Genomic DNA, 18,944 nt, shown 5'->3' with positions numbered 1-18,944 from the left:
TGAACCCCCTGCTTGAACCTCTCTCTTGTCTTTGTCTGCACATGTGCTTTTCCTCCACGTGGCTTCTGAGACTCGACAGATTGAAAAAAGGTGGCTTCAGGGCCAAGCAACAACATGCCTTTTTAATGTACACCTTCCATTTGTTCGATTTGTGTGGGCTCCCAAAAAAGGAATTTCTCACCTTGCTCTCAAGCTGTGCTCAGAACCTGGATGGAGAGATGATGAAGGACAATCTAGATGAGTTTTTTACTTTAATGAACTTAGAGAATTCACAGGGATTTTTTCGGCTTGTTGATTTGTTTGTGTAGACCATTGAGAATTTCATTGCGTTGTTTATTGCTGTAAATCATTTATGTTCGGTCGGACCCAAATATGAAATAGATACCAAAACTGCATCCGTTAATATAACTAGTGAAAAATGTGTCCTCAGGAAGTGGGGAAGAGTGTGTGATTTGTTGAGCTCATTCTGTCCTCATACTCTCTTGTCTTCAAACGCTTGTACTGGGTTGTTGGCTAGTAGGTAGCGGGCACGAAGGACTCTGCAGAGCAGTCCTTTCCGACTCAGCCCCGAAGTGCACACAGCCATGAGGTACTCACTGCAGGTCACTCTCCATGGGCAGAGGCGAAGGTGAGCATTGGTTCATCCTGCAGACACGGGGACAGACTGCTGCGCCTTGGCCAGCGCGTGCCACCAGGTCTAACTCCAGTCGACAGAACCCCTTTTCATAGTGATGATGTTCTGCCTCTTTGTGGAGTAAGGTCTGTTTGACCTTAAAACTCAAATGTAGCTAAGTTGAGAAAGGTGGCTCACTTCCTGAAAAGAACTGTGACAGAGAGATAGAGCAGGGCGCAGAGACAGTGCAGAGCCTGATGCTGTAGGCACTGTATCACTGTACCCCATCTTTGGAGACATCAGAACTGTGAGTGACTTTTTATTTATTTTAAATAAATTTATTTTTTCCGCTCTTATTATTTTTAGTATTAGAGTGTAATTGCTTGCGATACTATGTTTGTGTCTGCTGTACAACTGAGTCAACTATATATGTATGTATCCCCTCCCTCTCGAGCTTCCCTCCCACATTCCCCGTCCCACCCCTCTAGGTCACCACAGAGCGCCGAGCTCAGCTCCCTGTGCTACGCAGCAGCTTCCTGCTAGCTGTTTTACACATGATAGTGTATTTATATGTCAGAGCTATTCTCCCAGTTCGTCCCACCCTCCCTGTTAACCCTCCTGTGTCCACAAGTCCATTCTGTACATCTGTGTCTCTGTTCCTGCCCTGCAAATAGGTTCATCTGTACCATTTTTCTAGATTCCCTGTATTTAAAAAATCACGGTATAGAATTTAAAAGATTAAAGGGACTGGGACCGTGAAATTTGCTAAGACAGTAGATCTTAAATATTCCCACTACACGTGCACACAGATGGTAACTGTGTGAGATGATGGACGTATTAAGTTGATTGTGGTAAACATTGTGCACCTTAAATATATATAATCTCTGTCAGTTATGCCTCATTAAAGCTTCAAAAAAAAGGCTGGGATATAAAAGGCAAGTTTCTTTCTCTGTTTTTTTGTGCCCCCAGATACTCAGATTCCCTTCCTGTGTCAACCACTGTTCACTAGTTTTATCGAGTTTCCTGCCAAAGATACTCTGTGCATTTACAAAAAATATAAGTTAATGTGTTCTATAACTACGCCCCCCCCCATAAACAGTAGAATGTCTATTCTGCATTTTTCTTTTATCATATAACAGTCTTTCTTGGTGATCTTTCCGAATCTCAATACAGAGTAGACCTGCCTCATTTTTAAGGGCTGCATAGTACTCCAGAATTTCCTATCTCCATAGAAGTAATCATGAGCAGACAATAGACACGCTATTCTCCCAGGCTGTAAAAGGAGACTTGCCTTGTTTATTCATGTAATAGCCATAACATGACTCTTTGGAAAATATCAAAGGCTTCATATACAGTACATATAAATTCCATAGGCTGGAGAACAAATAGGAAGCATACATCGTTTTTTTCATTGAAGATTAAGAGAGGGGCATTTTCATGCGTTGCCATTTGGATCGATGAAAGTGATGCTCTGTGTTCTATTCATTGCAGTTTGGGGGCCTGGATGGCTCGTCTAGTGTCACAGAACCAGTTTACTTATGCAAATGACTAAATATGAAATAATTGGAATCTTGCAATTCTGTCAAGTGCCTCCCAGTTGAAGGTGATAGCAATCTGTTCCCGTAAGCCCTGCGTGGAGTAGCATTTGGCTACTTCCCTTCCCGCTCTGAAAGATGGAGTAGTCTTCCTGACAGGCAGCCCTGCGCAGGCCCTCCCTGGAGCAGAGGTGAGTGCCTGGTGCCCAGGGAGGTGGGGAGGGTGCGTGCAGTGACTGGAGATGGGCCCGCTGCCTGTGTGTGTGCGCCCAGGAGGGGACAGCTGAGGCCGGAGGCTGCACAGCGCCCAGGAGCCACGTTTCTAGAGCCCACGTCAGCGGCCCTGCTTCCCAGTCACCTGCAGGGAGACCTGTTGGAAGGGCTGCCTAAGACTGCAAAGTAACAGGCTCCGATCCCCACCCTGCCCAGAGCCTGCACCCAGCTTCCCTTCAGGCCCACAGCTTTTCTTGACTAGTTAAACGGTTTTATCTTTATGATTGAAAGCCAGGAGCGATTCTAGAATAGGTTCTTGGCATGTCCTGTGAAGGCTTTGACTTTTGGGCCTTTGCAGTTTCTAGTTTTGCAGAGGAGCAAATTCTCGTGCACCTGGAGCTGGGAACCGGGGGCAGGATCGTAAAAGAGGGAGTCTCTGAGGTTCGGGAAGGGATTGACAGGCCCACAGAGGGGTCCCTTAATTTACAGTAGCCGAAAAAGCATAGTGTCCTATGGAATGTTCCTGTGCCTCTCTGGATTATCACTTAGTGCAGAGATCTTGAAACTAGAAGGTTCTGTCCAAATCCTTTCAGATTCTGGTGCCTCTACAGTGCTGCCTTGGGTCTGCCTGAACTCCTTCCACTGCTGGGGGATTCAGTGGAGACATTTATATATTTTTAAAGTCTTTCGTAGTTATATAAGCAAACCAAGGACACTTTAATGATATAAAAATTCAAACAAGACATGAAGCTAAATTTGCCTGAAACTACCATTGCCTCCAATCCTAGTCATCTCTCTAGAAGTAGCTACTCATAACAGTTCATTGGTATCTTTTACCAAAATAGATATATTATATAGTTTTGCACAATAGATACACCTTCAGAAGTGTATATATGTAGTTGTCCCTCGGGATCCAAGGGGGACTCCTTCCAGGACACCCATAGGTATCAGTGTTTAAATCCCTTATATCACATGGCGTGTTTTTTGCGTATAACTTATACACATCCTCTCATATACTTTAAATCATCTCTGCATTACTTATGATTCTTAATACGATGTAAATGCTATGTCAGTTCAGTTGCTCAGTCGTGTCCGACTCTTTGCGACCCCATGATTCGTAGCACGCCAGGCTTCCCTGTCCATCACCATCTCCCAGAGTTCACTCAAACTTACATCCATCGAGTTGGTGATGCCATCCAGCCATCTCATCCTATGTCGTCCCCTTTTCCTCCTGCCCCCAATCCCTCCCAGCATCAGAGTCTTTTCCAATGAGTCAGCTCTTTGCATGAGGTGGCCAAAGTACTGGAGTTTCAGCTTTAGCATCATTTCTTCCAAAGAACACCCAGGGCTGATCTCCTTTAGAATGGACTGGTTGGATCTCCTTGCAGTCCAAGGGACTCTCAAGAGTCTTCTCCAACACCACAGTTTAAGAGCATCAATTCTTTGGCACTCAGCTTTCTTCACAGTCCAACTCTCGCATCCATACATGACCATTGGAAAAACCATAGCCTTGACTAGACGGACCTTTGTTGGCAAAATAATCTCTATGCTTTTCATTATGCTATCTAGGTTGGTCATAACTTTTATGTAAATAGTTGTAAATACAAAGTAAATGCTATGTAAAGAGTTGGCAGGGTGTGGCAAGTTAAAGTTTTGCTTTTTGAGACTTTTTTTTTCCTTCAGATATTTTCAATCTGTGGTTGGTTGAATCTGCAAATGTAGAACCCATGGATATGGAGGGAAGACTCTGTGTGTGTGTGTGTGTGTGTATGCACATATATTACATGTAAATACACATATATACAAACACACAACACTCCCCTACCCCTGCCATGTTTTTTTAAACAGCTCCTCTTTAGGAAATTTGCAGTTCCATCCTCTGACCCAGATTCCACCTTCTGGGGCCACACTGCAGAAGCGTGTGTAGACAACCCACACGTCATGCCCAGCCCTCTTGTTGTATGGATGGGAAAACACACACACACACGGTGTTTATTGTGGCTTTGGCACTGGCTTCTGTGCTAAGCACAGTTGTCTTAATTTATCCTCAAAGTACCCCCACCCCCACCCCATTAGGCAGATTCTCTTATTATCCCCACTAAAAGACAAGGAACAAAACTTCAGAAAGGCTGACTAACCTGCTCACGGTAACACAGCCAGTAAGAGCCTGGCAGGATTTGAACCGGGTGAGTCTGACCGTGGGTCATGCTCTTCTTCTCTGCGCCTTGCCACCTTCTGTTTCGTGTCCTTGACCCCTGGCATTGTGTGTGTGCACTGGTTGGAGTCTCAGCGGATGTTCCCCAAGGGCAGAGCAGCACGCGGTGAACGCGTGACCCACGGCTTCCCCGGCTGCCTGCCCCCAGAGATGGTGAGTGCAGAGGGCGCGGTCTACACAGGCCAAGGCCACGCCAGTCACATGGTCAACAGGCCCAGCTGGGCTCGTGGTTCAGTTCAGTTAGCATCAGAAATGTTCGTTCCTTCTAAGCCTGCTGTGCCCTCCAAGAACTGGATCCGTCCCCTCCAAGAATTGGATCTGTCCCCTCCAAGAATTGTATCCGTCCCCAGGCAGCCAGCTCTGGAGCCGGTTCTACTTACAGGTTTCTGCCGTGACTCCTGCCAAGGCCGAGGGCAGAGTGGTCCATGGGCTCTCAGCCCAGAGCAGGCGTTCCAAGCATTCATGAAATGAAGGCAGGCATCTGCCTGGGAGGCTATTTCCCCTGCCCATCTCCCCCATACTTCCCCCGCACCATCCCCCTCCTTCCAAGGGTCACTCCTTCCTACCCCGCGCCCTGCACCCCTCCCTGTGCCTGTGGTCTAGTCCTGTCGCCCTGTCTGTCACCCGCTCCCCTGTGACGCTGGTACAGGCGGGTCATGTGGACTCTTTGGGCTGAGGTTCCCAAGGGGTTTGGACTAGATGATCTCGAAGCTTCCCCATTCAGCTGTAGGATGTCACGGTCCTGGGAAATCCCAGGTGTTCAAGCTCTGTGGCCCCGGGATTTCTTCCCACCGAGCTCTGTCTGGGAGAAAGCGGGACAGTCCAGCTTCTCCTGGTGCCCCCCAGCTCCACACCCCTGGACTCTGTCTCTTCAGCCGAATGGTCTCTAAGGCCCTGCACAACTCAGAAAGAGTGTCTGTCCGTCTGAACTATGCTTTCTGGACAGCCGCTCGAGACAAATCATCTGGGTGCATAAAACCACGGCCTTGAAACGGAACAGTCGACAGCCCCCGAGACGCGGCAGGCTTCCCAGGCACAGGGGCCGGTGGAGGAGGCCTGGATGTGCCCCAATGTGCTTGGAGTAGGCAGAGCCCAGGGGAGACGGAAGCCCGCAGTCTGCCTGGAGAAGTGAAGGAAGTCAGTGGACAAGGCAGAGAAGGACCTGCACGCAGGGCTGTGAGTTCCAGGCGTGTGCTTTACCAGGAGCCTTGGATGTGTTGACAGCTGTGACCAGTGGTGCAAGGGACACACGATTACACCTCCTCTGAATGCTTTTCTGATGTGGCACCATCTTGGGGAATTTGCAGATATAAAAAGACACCAATTTCTCCCACAGAGGCCTCCCCTTAAGGGCTGCCCCAGCTCCACTCTGTATAGTGAGTGCTTCTCTTTCTAGACTGGATGGAGTTGCGGAGAGGCCTGCTCAGCTTTTCCCTTGAGTGTGACATCCCTTTTTTTTTCCAGCAGATTTTGGTGATGTCACTCATCCATTTCCTGTGAATTGCTCTCCTCATGTATCCATTTCAGGTCATTGCTTTCTCTTATGAGACTACTTATTAAGGTTACCTAATTATGATTTCATGAGGGTGGTTTTTCCATAGGATATGTGTTCCTCCTCACCTGGAATGACTTCTCATTTGTCACTAGTTCTGTTGTATTAGTGAGGTTGAGTTCATCTGAGGTTGGATTCATCTGCAGGCAGCAGCGTATGTGTGTACTCAGTCACTCTGTGTGTCCCGCTGTTTGTGACCTCATGGACTCTAGCCCACCAGGCTCTTCTGTCCATGGCGTTATCGTGGCAAGAATACTGGAGTGGGTTGCCATCTCCTCCTCCGGGGGATCTTCTCAACCCAGGGATCAAAATCCTGTCTCCTGAGGCTCCTGCATTGGCCAGCAGCAGAGAACCGTGTTAGTAGAGATCGAAGTGGAAAGAGGTTTATTTCAGAAAATAGGAGGTCCAGGACTTTGTGGTCCAGGGCTGATGTGGCAGCTCCGTGGTGATAGCAGGGATGGAACTCTTTCCATCTTCCTGCCCACCATCCTTTGCATGTGGGCCTGTGTCATCATGCTGTGCCTCAGAGTGGTATAATGGCTGCTGTACCTCCAGACCTCACCTCTGTTTTCCAGGCAAGAAGAATGGCGGATGATATGGAGGAGAAGACAAAGCGTTCTTTCTTAGCAAGAATTTGTCTTTTGGAGGTGAGGGGATAGATATGCTTTCCAGGGACTGCTGCACCTTTCTCATTGATCAGGAATGTATATGCTCACCCCTCAGTGCAAAAGAGGCTAGGGAGTGGAATATTTTTAGTTAGGCTCATTACCAACTAAAGCAGAATTAGGGCTTGAGTTGAGAGGACGAGGACAGGAGTTCTGAGTAGGCACCGTGCTGTTTTCTCTGGTCAACTCCATCAGGCTGAGAGACAGAAAGCACTGGTTGGGGTTCTTTCTGAGACTGTGTCTTGTGATGTAGGGAGTCGGGTGTGCCAAGGAGCATAAAAACAGTCTCACCTAATGCTGGGAGCTTCTTAGAAGTAGGGGAATCATTTGGAAAGGACTCAAAAGGCAGAAAAAGTTGCTTTTGAGACGGATAAACAAAAGTGGCTGAAGTGAAGGAAGGGAGCCAAGTGGCAGAGAAAGTGAAAAGCAGGAGATGGACAGCGTGAGAAGGGTGTGCACTGAGAAGGCTGAGGGTGAACCTGGAGACCGAGTCAGCCTCGTGGGAAGTGGTGGGCGGCTGGCATGGGGACTGGGGGTGTGTAGAGGGTGGGCGGCCGGCCAGGTGGGGAGGGTGGGTGTGTCTCATTCCTCCTGGGTTGGCTGCCCGACGTGTTGGCTGAGGGGTTCCCGACAGGTTGAGCCAGAGGCAGCAGTAACCCGGGAAGCAGGGGAGCGGGGGGGTAAGAAGCAGAAAGTATGGAGCGATGGCTGTGCACACCTAGCCAGCACCCATCTCTGGGCAGGGGTTCAGTTATAGGACTGAGGAGGAGAAAGACAGTGTCTTGAGCACAGGGAGTGGAGCCTGGAGTTAAAAGCATCCTCACTATCATCCTAATGACAGTAGCAATGGCTGTTCCCCATCTCATCCTGTGTGCCAAGTACTGTGCTAAATACTTGATGTAAATTAACTCACTTGATTCTAATGACAGCCTCGTGAAGCGAAATGTGGTACTATCACCAGTTTTTCAGAGTTTAAGTGACTTGCTCAAGAGCACACAGCCAGTGAATGGTGATACTCGGCTTTGAGCCCTCTGACTCCAGAGCCGGTACTCAGAGCCAGCTGAGCCCTGGGGCCTCCAGCCCTCTGGGAGCAGGAGAGCAGAGGGTTGATTTCTGAAGTGCCCTGTTGGGAGGTCCGGAGGGTCAGCAGGTCCTTCTCTCCAACTGCTTAGAGGGAAAGAAAGTAGAAAGGAGTCATAGTCAGAAGGAAGTGAGCCACGGTTAGCAGAGAAGTGGGAAGGGGAGGTACAGGCTCCTAGTGAAGCTGGGAGAGTGCAGCAGGTTTTGACAACACCTAAGAAAAGAGCCTTCCCTGGAGGCTCAGGCGGGAAAGAATCTGCCTGCAATGCAGGAGACCTGGGTTCGATTCCTGGGTCAGGAAGATCCCCTGGAGAAGAAAATGGCAACCCACTCAGTACTCTTGCCTGGAAAATTCCATGGACAGAGGAGCCTGGTAGGCTACAGTCCATGGGGTCACAAATAGGTGGACACGACTGAGCAACATCACTTCTTCAAGAAAAGAGGGCTTCCCAGGTGGGCTCAATGGGTAAAGAACCCACAGGCAATGCTGGAGACGCAGCAGATGTGAGTTCAGTCCCGGGTCAGGAAGATTCCCTGGAGGAGGGCATGGCCATCCACTCCAGTATTCTTGCCTGGGAGCATCCCATGGACAGAGGAGCCTGGTGGGGTACGGTCTTGAGGGTTGCAAAGAGTCAGACATGGCTGAAGCGACAGCGTACAGGGAAAGGGAAGGGGGGACCATGGAGGAAAATGTCTTAAATTCTTCTTAGGAAGAGAGTCTGTGTTAACTTTGTTGTCTTAGAAATGACTGCATAAGGGAGAAGGGTCCCCCGCTTCCTTTTCCTGCTGTTCCCTTCCTCTTCCCCTGCCCTTCTCCCTCCCTCCCCTTTCCTCTTTGGTTTTGTTTTCCCCATGTGTTGACTTTGGGGCTTCCTTGTAGCTCAGTTGGTAAAGAATCTGTCTGCAACACAGGAGACCCAGGTTCGATCCCTGGGTCAGGAAGATCCCCTGGAGAAGGAAATGGCAACCCACTCCAGTATCCTTGCCCAGAGAATCCCATGGACAGAGGAGCCTGGCAGTTGCAGTCCATGGGGTCACAAGAGTTGGACACGACTTAGTGACTAAAACCATGAAACCACCAAACGTGTTGACTTTGGGAATCTCCAAACCAGCACGTGACAGTGATTGAAATTTTAGGGCTGGATTAAACCAGCTGTGGGGATCGGGAAGATTCCCCTGGAGAAGGACATGGCAACCCACTCCAGTGTTCTTGCCTGGAGAATCCCGTGGACAGAGGAGCCTGGTGGGCCATGGTCCATGGGGTCAGAAAGAGTCGGGCACGACTTAGCAACTGAGCACACAAACCAGGTGTGGGAAAGGGGCGGCTTGGGAGGTTGTCAGAGTAGGAAATGGTTTTCATGGGAACAGACTCGGGGGGTGGGCGGTGGGGGCCAGTAGAGGCAGGGTCAGTGTCGTTCACAGAGCCGAGGAAGGACCCAAGAGGTCACGAGGTGAGCCCCTTCAGTTTGGAGATGGAGAAAATGAGGCCTGGGGTGGTTAAGTGGCTCAGGGGTAGAATCTTAAGACTTAGAAAAGCCGGCAGATGTCACCTTGGCCCGCCGCCCAAGGTCGTCCAGCTAATTAGTGTAATAGAATGTGCCTCTCGTTCTGCAGCCATGCCATCCTCAAACCTGGAGAGCGGCAGGCATTCATCTCAAGTTCATGAAAAGGCCGTGCACTACGCTATTTGTGCAACAGCACATCTGTGAGAATAAAACCCGTCTTTACTGCGGTCCTCCGGGACCCTCGCAGAAATGAGATGTTGATCATATGAAGCAATCTTACTGAACAAAACAACAAAAAAAAAACTTTCAAGGAAAAGAAGTTGTGTCCCCTGAGCCAGCCCGTCTGCTAAAGGGGGATGCACCGCTTTGCAGAGTGAGCCGGCTGAAAGCCAGCAGGGAGCGATGGGGGCGCCCGCCATTGGTTAGAATTCTCCCGGCATACATGATCTCCTTGTTCTCCCTTTGATGGATTCAGTCTCTCAAAAATAAAATGCATCTGTGAACATCATACCTGCCTTTTCTCTTCTCTTTTTAGTCCTTTATTGAGAAGTAACTGAAAGCAGTTTTCGTTGTCGAAGCCACAGCCCAGGCAGACGTAGGTATAATTTATGCACACGAAATAGAACCCCTTTTATATAAGCTAGGTACTTTTCTGGTCTGGTGGGTCTGCTGGTGGTTTTACTTTTTGTCCCGTCTACCCTCACCACCGCTGGTTACTGGGGGCTAGGCCTCTTTCTCCTGGTTTCACAGTGGTCATCGCGCAAGAGACCATATTGAGGAATGCCAGAATGTCTTCGGTTCTGTATCAGGGAGTCACTGGGTTGGATCCGGAGCCTTCCAGAAGGCTGGCCCACACAGTGCCCTGCCAGGCCCTAGGAGGGCCTCGCACGCTGGCAGTGGAGGGGGGCCACGTCTAGCGGCAGGTACCACTGCACCACCTTCCCTGTGGGCAGCTTCTCACTTGGGTGAGTCCCAGTCTGACTGTGGGCCTATGGGGACCACAGGATGCAACGGAAAGCGGGAAAACAACTAGTGAGTGACCAGAAGGAAGTCTCTACCGGTTTCTTTATTATGGAGGAGAAAATTCTAGGAGAAGTCAACCCTGCCCATTCAGTGTAAATCATCTCTAGTTTTTTTTTAAATGGACTGAAATAAAGGTTTTCAGAAGCACTGGTGAAAGTTTGCCCCCTGACTTTGCCAACCAAGGTCCATATAGTCAAAGCTATGGTTTTTCCGGTAGTCATGTATGGATGTGAGAATTGAACCATAAAGAAGGCTGAGCGCCAAAGAATTGATGCTTTTTCAACTGTGGTGCTGGAAAAGACTCTTGGGAGTCCCTTGGACTGCAGCGAGATCAAACCAGTCAATTCTAAAGGAAATCAACCCTGAAGATTGATTGGAAGGACTGATGCTGAAGCTGAAACTCCAGTACTTTGGCCAACTGATGCAAAGAGCCAACTCGCTGGAAAAGACCCTGATGCTGGAAAAGATAGAAGGCAGGAGAAGGGATGACAGAGGACGAGACGGTTGGATGGCATCACTGACACAATGGACATGAGTTTGGGCAAGTTCCGGGAGATGGTGAAGGACAGGGAGGCCTGGCGTGCCGCAGTCCATGGGGTCACAGAGAGCCGGACACAACTGAGCAAGTGAACAACCAAAACTGACTGTGGAGCCGTGATTCCCACTTATTTTGGTTACCACATCCTGGGTCATTTCACTTTTCGTCATTGTGGCCACATTTCCCAGAGACCAGCCCTAAGTCTCAAAGTTTCCCATCGGCTTTCAGCCCCCTCCAGTTGTATCAATGGGAAAGTCTCGGTTCCTTAATCCCTTTCTAACCTTGCTAATCAACCTTTTTAACAAAGGAGGAATATGCCATAGGCTCAGACTTTGGCAAATAGCAATATGTAGCTATAATAAATTTTGTGTTTTGTTTAAGCTGTTTTGTTTTTTTGTAACTACCTTCTCTGTGGTTGGTAATGCAGAATTTCCATTGAGAATGTAAAGTTTTCTTTTAAGTAAATTAAAGTAAAAGTAAGGAGTCAGCTTAACGTATAAAGTAATTGTAGGAAGTCCACTTACAGCGAAGTGCATGAGGGTGGCATTTGAGCGTGGCAGATGTTTCAGCAGCGCTTCTTCCCAGAGGTTTTTCCTCCCCATCCTTCTCCAGCAGGAAGGATGACTGAGTGTCTTCCACTTAACCCGTCGTGCTGCTTTTGTGTTGCCGGATACGTGGGTAGGTGGCCTACTGTTCATTGTGAAGTGAAGTGAAGTGAAGTCGCTCAGTCGTGTCCGACTCTTTGCGACCCCATGGACTGTAGCCTATCAGGCTCCTCCCTCCATGGGATTTTCCAGGAAAGAGTACTGGAGTGGATTGCCATTTCCTTCTCCAGGGGATCTTCCCGACCCAGGAATCAAACCTGGGTCTCCCGCATTGCAGGCAGATGCTTTACCGTCTGAGCCACCAGGGAGGCCTGCTCTTCATTGTACCCCCTCTCAATCGCCTTAGTAACTTGAAGGGAAAAAAAGGAGCCCAGTGACAACGTGTAGCCCCTCGTTCCATCCGTGAGCGGTATCAGCGTCTGTGTTTCTGGGGTTGACACCTACGTGGAAGAGCATCTTGTTCCCGTCTGTCAGGACGTCCAGCCAGTTCCTCCGCCCTTCTCATTCCCAGCCACCGCCCTGTGTATTTCAGCCGCACCAGCTCCCCTGCTCTTTTCTGAGTACACCTGGCCCTTTTGCGCCCCCTGCCTTTATTCAGGTTATTTTTTTTTCCTCCTGTGACTCTTCTGCCAGTCTCAAGCACGTTTTCTAGGGAGTCTCTCCAGCGTCGCCCATCCGGAAGGATTAGTTCTGTCTTTAGTGCTACCATGATATTTTGCTCTGACCTCACTTGTTCTTTTGGGCTTCCCTGGTGGCTCAGACGGTAAAGAATCTGCCTGCAGTGCAGGAGACCCAGGTTCAATCCCTGGGTTGGGAAGATCCCCTGGAGAAGGGAATGACTGTGCGCTCCAGTATTCTTGCCTGGAGAATCCCGTGGACAGAAGAGCCTGGCGGGCTACAGTCCATGAAGTCGCAAGAGCCAGATACAATTGAGTGATCAACACACTTGTTCTGTTATATCTGGGCCGCAATGAAGCAGCAGTAGATGAGGGAATGTTGGTTTCTAGTTCCAGCTGTGTGTCCAGCTCGCCTTGGGTCTGTAATGAAGCTGTTTTGCATCTCCTGGTCTCTTTATTTCCTCACCTACAAGATGCGCAGGTAGGATGGTGGCCACAGTCTTTCAGGCACTGCGGTAGGTGAGACTTCCGGAGGCATTACTGCCATCTCTATAATGTTCTTTTTCTGCAGCCAAATTGTAAAATCCTGAGCAAAAGATCCACAAATACCAACACCCACCGTTTGTTCTAAATAAACTAGTGTTCGTTCAAGGTACCTAAGATCGAGAGGTGTACTTTATTCATATCAGGCATATACATACATATTACATGTTCCCATAATTATTTTTAGCTACTAAGACTATTTCTGTATATTTCTATCTTTTTTTTTCCCTCCTGATAAATAAGCGCTTCTCTTGAGTTTTTATCGGAACAAAGATGTTGTTTTGAATCTGACCAGCAGGGGGCAAACTTCACCCAGGAATTGCCTTGTAATTCCCTATCCCTTCCACTTGGTAGGGCTTGGGAATCTACAGATAGGATTTGGAGGTGGTTCTTCGTCTTTCTACTAGACACCTTGTTTGCTGATAATGCCAGTAAGAGCTAACTGTATTCTAAGGTGATCTAAAACTCCAAAGTTCCAGAATTTGGGTGCTGGGGAGTTCTTGTTTGTTTTTAAAAAGAAAGGAAAACGAACAATACCTAGAAAAACATTCTAGACACTAAATGCATGAATGGCAAGAATTAGGAACCCAGAGGGAAAGAGTGGGGGTTTCAACTTTCAGGAGAGATTTTCAATGAAGAGAAATCTTTTAGCCAAAGAAAACTTCATTTCATGAGAACTCTCTGGTTGTTAATCAGTATTGTAGGTGGGGGGACACTTAGAGCAGAGGGACCCCAGTTTAGCTATCCACTGCCTGATGCTGAATGGACCTGGTAGCCGAGATTACAATGGAAGGTTTCTCGTCTGCTCAGATCCGGGTTTTTGCTGTGAAGGCTCATTTTCTGGGTCATACAATTTATAAAGTAGAGCCTCGATGTTGGATGTACTGGTGATGTGTTATATGATCTGGGACAAATGACCTCCCTTCTCTCACATCTTGGTAAAACTGACCTCAGTAAGGTTTGTGAAATTTTTATTGGACATTTAAGAATTATGAGAGTTGAAAAACCTCGCAAGAAAGTGGTATTTTGCCTGCTCTTCCTCCAAAGGAATGATATGTTTTGAAAATATAAGGTGGCTTTAGCTTCACTTGAGCTGGTCTTTCACTCCTGCTCTTGCCCTTGCTAAGTATTTAAGAATTTGGTCCCTGAATGCAGAGTTTCTTCTTTTTGTCACGGGAGCCTTACGGTGGCTTTAGCGCTTCGCTCATGGGCAACAAGTTGTACTAGTAACCACTTGTCCAAACCCTTCACGTCCCTTGCCGGTTAGAGGCCGTGGCCCAGGCGGGGTGGGCCAGTAGAGTGTCTTCCACTGGGCGCTTCCATGTCCAGGACTTTGATCTATTTTAAGCCTGTGCTGTCTTGCAGCAGGGAGGTGAGTCTAGGGTCCAATATGTGCTGTGGATATTAAGAGACTTCAAGGACACTTTCCCCCATTTATCCCAGTTATGTCCCCTGCTAAAATAGGTTAACGGTGTCTAATTAACCACTGAACATTGTCATGCCGCATAAAGATAGCATCCTGGCTGTTCTCTGAGCCGTGGTACTTTATCTCCATTTAGATCTCTGCGGTATTCCATTAAACTCGAGAGCAACATTTTAACTGAGATGATGTCTACATTAGGGCCGCCTTTCACCTTTCAGCACGTGACCCGTGTAGGCAGCAGCTGAGGCCTTCTGCCTGATGCAGGAGGGCAGGCAGAGGAGATGGGCCGCACCGTTGGGGAGGGTTTTCACATTGATGTCCTTCTCTGCCACTGAGCCCCAGGGCGAAACCAAGCATCCGGGATTGGGCTGTGGTTCTGTGTTTCTGCAGGCATGAGATGTACTGGAAGCCGCAAGCTTGTCCTCCGCTGACCAAAATCATGCCCAGTGCATGTCAGCGTGGTCTCTAAATATCAAAAGAAAGGAACTGCATCTGAGCAGAGGAAGTTTGGAAAGGCGAGGACATGGAGGGAAGGGTGACCTGGCTAGATGGGGTCTCCCCTTTGCCATTACATGAGCTGTCGGGTTGTAAATAAAAATAACATGAACAGTCACACAGAACAATTAAGCCAACATTAACTACCCCATGGTACAAAGCTGTCGTGCTACTAAGTCTTATACCCTCGTCTTATCGTGGAAAATGTGAATTGACTTTGAAGCAGAATGTAGAATGAGCCCTTCCCCTGGTCAGCAGAGCTGCCTGTGTGCCTGTATCATGTAGGGGTTAAGAACTGGAATTTGTATTCTGGCCCAATCACTTTCTAGCTGGGTGACTTTAGTCAAATTAACTTTACTTCTCTGAGCTCCAGGCTCCTCATCTATAAAAGGGAGCACGTTAAAGAAGATAATGTGATAAATAAATAAGGTAATATGTCATGCTTATATAGTGTTATATAACAGTGATATATAAATAAGAGTGCCTAGCACCCAGCAAGCTCTATAAATGGTAACTGTTGCTATCATCAGTCATCAGCTTTACAGGTCTGTGGGGGCGAGGGCCTGGGAAGGGTCTTTTCCCTGAGAATCGAGGGTGAATGTGTGGAGCTGAGGAGGAAACACCCAGTGTGTGGATGGTAGAGAAGTGGGGGTGAACACCAGGAGGGGACTGATTGAGTGTGGAGCTGAAGGACTGGACTTTAAAGAAAAGCAGGGAAAAACCAAGGGACTTTTCTGTTGGTCCAGTGGTTAAGACTCCTCTCTTCCAATGCAGGGGACACAGGTTCGATCCCTCCTCAGGGAACTAAGATCCCACATGCTGTGTGGCACAGCCAAAAGATAAAAACAAATAAAAATAATTTAAGAATTAACAAAATAAAAATAAAATAGGGAAAACCAGACAATGCCCCTAACCTTGAAGTCTCCACCTGGGAACTCAGTGTTTAAAGAACAGACAGCTTCACATGAAACTGAGCGATCTTAGTGACTTGAAAAGCTCCACACAGAGAGGGCCATGGTTTCCCTTCTTGGCAAGTTACCCACCAGGTCCAGCCATCCCTCGCTGCAGAGGGAGACCAGGGTGCCCTTACTCCCGCCACCCTGTCTCCCCAGGTGGGAGGTGAGGAGAACATGTACTCTCATTGTCCCGAGTTAAAGCTTCATTCTGCAAAATGGCCAAAGCAATCAGCAAGTGATGGAGTAGCTCTTAAAAAGGAACCTGGCATTTAATTAACTTTTCAAAGTGCTGGTTCAGCAACCTCTGTGTTTTACATTTTGAATATTGAACAAGCATCTCTAATCGGACCTGAATTGCTTCTGGGCCTCCCCGGGTGGAAGGCGCCTGCTGAGCTTTTACAAACACTGGGGAATCCCAGCTGAGTCTTGGGAAAGCCAGTTCAGGATCACTCTGGAATAGAGCCTTCAGTCCATGAGGCCGTTTCCTTCCTCCCCTCAGCCTGTCACTTGTGTTAGGAGAAAGGGCTTCCCTGGTGGCTCAGGTGGTAAAGAATCTGCCTGCAATGCAGGAGACCCAGGTTCGATCCCTGGGTTGGGAAGATCCCCTGGAGAAGGGCATGGCTACCCACTCCAGGATTCTTGCCTGGAGAATTCCATGGACAGAGGAGGCTGGTGGGCAAAGAATCGGACACGACTGAGCGACTGACACATACAGAGGAGAAAGTAGGCAACTCGGAAGGACGAGGCAAAATGCCTTACCTCCTGCTGCTTAGCAGCTAGCGAGTTCAGCCTGCTCTCTGACATAAGGTTTCAAGCGGAGATTTTCACATCCGTGACTAGGTTCCTTTTCTAGAAATTACTCCCTCGGGGGGCCTGGGGTGACGCCAGCACATGGACACCACAAAAGCTTCCCAGAGGTGATTCTCTTGTGGTCCACTGGTTAAGAACTCCTCGTGTAAAGGATTCTCTCAAGCTTTCAATGAGCTGTCTGTTGTCTCCTGTACGTATGGAAAACATGCGAGCCCAGTAAATCCAGTGTTCGGGGAGCCCAGGGGACAGCTCAGAATCAGCGGGTACCTGCTTTTGCAAGGGCTCGGGGCAGCGCATTTGGAATCTGGGGTGGAAGGTGGGCGATGGGAGTCTCGTTTCAGCCTCACCACCAACCGGCTCTGTGGCGTGGACAGAAGCGCAGGCGCAGCACCCACGGTCCCAGTCTGTGTGTGACACGGTGCTCCCGGAGCCTGCGGCTGCCTCCTTTCCAGAACTACTGCTAATAGATACGAGAGTCTCTGAAGATCCCAGAGTGTGCTGTGTCTCTATACAGCGGGCTCACCAGTATGATAACTGCCAGGCTCCCAAACCCTCTCACAGCACTTCTGGGGGAGCTACAAGGGCGGTGAGAGACCAGAAGCCTGGGGCAGAGCTGGCCGCCGCTCTGCAGTCCTCAGGGTTGAACCGGCTTACACCATGTCCCTGGAAATGTGTCTGCGAGGAAGAGATGACCCAGAACCCGCTGTCCCCTCCGTCAGCCTCCACCCACCCACACAGCCTGGGAGAGACAGGGACTGCAGCCTCACGTCCTTCCTTCTCGGGTTACCTGCTGGGCAGTGATAGAACACGTTTTCTTTTTTTTTTTTTTTTCCAACCTGTCACCAGCAATTAAAAAAAAATGCACTCTCCATCATGACTGGGTATATCCGTATAGAAACCTGAAAAAAAACTTACGTAATATTTATCTTTACTATTTGCAAAACACTCTCTTCACTATTCTTTGCTATTGAAAACAAAGATTAAAAAAGAAAGGCTGGTGGTGATCCTCTAAATGGGTTTCACAGCTCACTAATGGGTCACGACCTGTGGTTTGAAAATCCTTGTGCTAGACTTCACGTCACTGCATGGCCTGAGGTGCTTTGGGGACTGACTGAGCAGGTATAGTAAATCTGTGAAGTGGGGATCATTTCAGAATAGCCCCTTGACTTATATCACCGAGGAACAGAAGTTACTTGCATAGTCACGGTTCTGTCTACCTGTCCTGAAGCATGCTTCCCACTGCCTTTTGCTTTCTCACATTTGGTAGCTGCATAGCTGCAGAAAATGCTTCACTTGCTTCTTCAAGCTAGCACCACAGGCTCAGCGATAAAGAGCTAGTTCAGTTCAGTTCAGCCACTCAGTCATGTCCGACTCATTGCGACCCCGTGGACTGCACAGCACACCAGGCCTCCCTGTCCATCACCAACTCCCAGAGTTTACTCAGACTCATGTCCATTGAATTGGTGATGCCATCCAACCATCTCATCCTTTGTTGTCCCCTTCTCCTCCCACCTTCAATCCTTCCTAGCCTCAGCTAGTAGGGACCCCCAGTTCTTAGGAGGGCCGAGCTCAGGCTCCCAGTGGGGAGGGCGTTGGGCACAGCCCAGCTTCCCTGAGTTTTCCTTAAGGGAATGTATGTGCAGTATTGCCAGTGTTCGTATTTGAAGAATTCAGAAATCCAGATTTTTTTTTTTTTGTACAAAATATACCAATTTGGACACCAAATTCATGTTAAAACAGAACAAAATGAAAGTAAACCAAAATAAGCAGTGGTGTGGCACAGCCCAAACTTACCTGAAGCTTGGTATGGCCTGAAAGTGGCCCACTGTTCTACAGGCAGGGTTTCACGCCATTTCTCTGGGGCCCAACACAAGTTCCCACTAGGCTTTCCATCTCCCGAGCAGAAGGCTCGCCCAGAACCTGCTATTTCTGGCAGGAGAGATGGAGAGACAGACAGACAGACAGAATGCCACCTGAGGACATCCCCGCCCGCCCTCCCTGGGGGCCGTGGTCTCTAGTTCCAACTCCTTCCCTGCGGGATGCAATGAGATGCGGGAAGATCCTGGGCTACCCCTAGAGTGGGGCGGAGCAGGACATGGGCTCAGCAGCAATTACACCGATTCAGATGATGAGTGAATAAATGGCAATTAATCAGCCTTCCCCCAAAGAGTAGCCTTATCATTATGGTTTCCTTCAGACTGAGTCACTGCTGCTGCTTCCCCCAGCACAGGCTTCGGAAGGAACGATTCTGTTAAGACTCCTGAGGGTAACCAGGGATGGCACTGCCCCTTCTGTAGAGTGGGACGGTGCTGGCCTGGGCGACCACCTTCCTGAAGCCTGTTCCTCTCCTCTGATCCCGGTTTCCATACAAGTCTTCCTGCTGCTGGTGACAGAGGGCCAGGTCCTTCAGACAGCAGGTGTATGGTGTTCAACTTCACCACGACAGTCAGAGGCAGTTGTCCCAGGGTTTACTTTACCTTTCCCCTCATGGGGAGAATTATTTGCATTTTTGCAGAAGATGCCGGTTGGTTCCGAGGTCACTTTTCCTGGGGAGGG

At 48.9% G+C, this 18,944-nt stretch overlaps 1 protein-coding gene across 4 annotated transcripts in view; it reads left to right on the top strand.

Annotated features, from left to right (window-relative positions):
• The window catches only part of IFT43 (intraflagellar transport 43), a 114,952-nt gene that overhangs the window by 65,529 nt on the left and 30,479 nt on the right, over positions 1-18,944 (top strand). The gene's annotated exons all lie outside the window — the stretch shown is intronic.

The sequence above is a fragment of the Oryx dammah genome, unplaced genomic scaffold (assembly GCF_014754425.2).
Source record: "Oryx dammah isolate SB20612 unplaced genomic scaffold, SCBI_Odam_1.1 HiC_scaffold_26, whole genome shotgun sequence".
NCBI lineage: Eukaryota > Metazoa > Chordata > Mammalia > Artiodactyla > Bovidae > Oryx > Oryx dammah.
This window is presented reverse-complemented; position numbering and strand designations above follow the sequence as displayed.